Raw genomic sequence first — 2,800 nt, forward strand, 5'->3', positions numbered from 1 at the left:
TCCTCAGAGATCTAATGGGTTATTGAAATGCTAAGAGACAAAGCAACCAGGGCCATTAAGGAAAGGTCCACAGGGCAGAGAGATCAGCTTTTCTTGGGGATTTGCATATGCGCCTCAGGGCCCGAGCTCGGGCCTGAGCTCTGCCCTTCCCCTTTCTATGTTCACCAGAACTCCAAAAATCCTCCGCTTTTATTTTGGAGTTTTTCATGTTGTTTTTTTTCTATGCCTGTCTCCTCTCTGCTGGGCTGGCTGCTCTCAGATTCTCTGGTGTCTGGTCTCCGTCTATCTATGGTTGGAGTTTGGATCAGTAGAATGAGTTTCCGATAAGGGCTGCCACTGCAGTTCTCCCTTCTCCTTCCCGGAGCTGACAGCACCTCCTCCCACGGGACTGAGCCTGGCAGGGAGGGGCGCGGGTCCCCTGGCCGCAAAAACTTACAGATTTCGCTGATCTCAGCAGTTCCACGTTTTCATGAGTGTTGTATGAAGTATGCCCAAAGTCAGATTGCTCTGTAGTGTCCAGTCCATGCAGTTCCTGGCTTTCTACCTACTTTCCTGGAGGAGTAACTAAAACATACAGCTCACCAGTCTGCCATCTTGCCCCGCCCTCCAATAATACTATCTTCACTAAGGTCTCTTGTCTTAGGTTCCTTTCTTGAGATGGCTTGTCCGTTTGTCCCTGAGCACACTGAGATTACAGGCCATTTCACTCCCCTTTCCAAAACTCAGAAAATGTTTCATTTTGTATGGAAAGCTCACCTATGCATTCAAGACCCTTAAGTCCCCAATTTTGTAATTCAGGCAACCCCATGTACCACCAAAACAGTGGTAATTAATCTTTTGACTGATCAGGAGCTCTTAGCCTGATTCATGCCTGTAGCTATAGCCCACACCCAGAACCAGCAAATGGTTACTGGGAAAAATAGTAGTTGCCAATTGTCAGCCCACTTATGAACAATTCTCCCCTCTTCAGAGTTTTCATTCATTTTCATTCATTGCTTCCACTGCTCTTGAATTCTTTTAAAAATAAAATTTTTGTAACTTATCCAGGTTTCTCTAGTTTTCAGAGGAAGCATTGCCCTGGCAAGACCAACTACATCTAACTCAGAAGCAAGAGATTTAGTTTTTTTAATGTCAGTTTGTCCCTTTTGGTCACTTGTTTCTTCCCTGTAAGTTGCAATATCTACCCTATTCTGTTTGATACAACCTCCACTGGCTATGGAAAAAAATCTTTCCTGACGAATGTCACCTTGAGTTTTCTTGTCCCAAATACGAAATCAATCATTCCACTAAGAATCTTTGTGTTTTTTTATGAATATTAGCAAGCATTAGGGGCCAAAATCTTGGCACTAAGGTTCTATTTCAGATTGTTTCATGTGACAGCTAAGTAAACAATACCAGAAACCTGTAAAAGTGCATTAAACCTGTAAAATATATGTAAAATTTTCCATTAAAAAAGAGCTAAAGTTCATGTTGATAATTCTAATTTAATTACAAATATTGCTGTAATCAGAGTTCAAACATCTATTTTGCCTCTTTCAATAGAATTCAATGTGCTACTTTATGATATAATATACTGTTTATCTTAACATATTGCTCCAAAATTTGAAGTCTCCTCTTATATTTTTCCTTTTAACCCTTGAATTAAGTGTTCAGAAATTGGATATAAGATAAAGAAGCCCAGTTGATAGCCATTGTCAAAATTACTTTAATATAGGAAGTCCCTCCAGCTGCGGTGTTGTGTTGTAGGGAAGAGAGATGGATTTGCAAACCCTGAGCAAGGTTCTGCTTGCCCGAGGTCGCTGCTGTGCGGAGACCCGGAGGTGAAGCCACCATCAACCATGTCTGACCCGGAGGTGAAACCTTCAACTGAGGACTTGGGGGATAAGAAAGAAGGCGAATACATTAAACTGAAAGTCGTTGGACAGGATAGCAGTGAGATTCACTTCAAGGTGAAAATGACAACACTTTTCAAGAAACTCAGAGAATCATACTGTCAAAGACAGGGAGTTCCAATGAATTCACTCAGGTTTCTCTTTGAAGGTCAGAGAATTGCTGATAATCACACTCCAAAAGAATTTGTATGGGGGAAGTAGATGTGATTGAAGTATATCAAGAACAAACGGGGTCATTCAGTGGTTTAGATATTCTTTAATTTTTTTTTTCTTTTCCCTTAATCCTTTTCTATTTTTAAAAATAGTTCTTTTGTAATGGGTGTTCAAAATGGAATTGGAAACTGGCACCCTATCTCTAAAATATCTGGTATTTGAATTATAGTGAGCCCAAGTATCGTTATTATTTGTTTTCATTATGCTGATTTTGGTGATCAAGACAGCCCCCTTCATATAGCCCTCTCCTTTTAAAAAATTACATGTGTGCACAGAGAAGTCACCTTTTCCAGGACTGTACATTTTCAGGCTTGTGGTTATAAATAAGATGGACCAACATGAGAGTGTTCATAATGACTTTCCAATTGGCCCTGAGGTTCTAGCATGTGATTGCTTCACTCCTGGACTGTGACTTTCAGTGGGAGATGGAAGTTTTTCAGAAAACGGAACTGTGGAAAAATGACCTTTCATTAACTTGAAGCTACTTTTAAAACCTGAGGGTCTGGACCAAAAGAGGAATATCCAGTTGGAATCGAGATGACAGATAAGGTGTGAGTAATGACTAACTCCAAAGATGGCCTCACTGAAGAGACAAAGCATTTTAAGAATAGAAACAATCTTGTCAGAAGATCCCAGAAAAGTTCTAATTTTCATTAGCAGTTAATAAAGTTATTCATGCAGAATTGTATATGACA

General features: G+C 40.2%; 1 pseudogene; it reads left to right on the forward strand.

Moving 5' to 3' along the window:
* The first annotated feature begins 1,838 nt into the window (after nucleotides 1-1,838).
* Nucleotides 1,839-2,152, forward strand: LOC119507999 (annotated as a pseudogene).
* Nucleotides 2,153-2,800: the final 648 nt, after the last annotated feature.

The sequence above is a fragment of the Choloepus didactylus genome, chromosome 1 (genome assembly GCF_015220235.1).
Source record: "Choloepus didactylus isolate mChoDid1 chromosome 1, mChoDid1.pri, whole genome shotgun sequence".
NCBI lineage: Eukaryota > Metazoa > Chordata > Mammalia > Pilosa > Megalonychidae > Choloepus > Choloepus didactylus.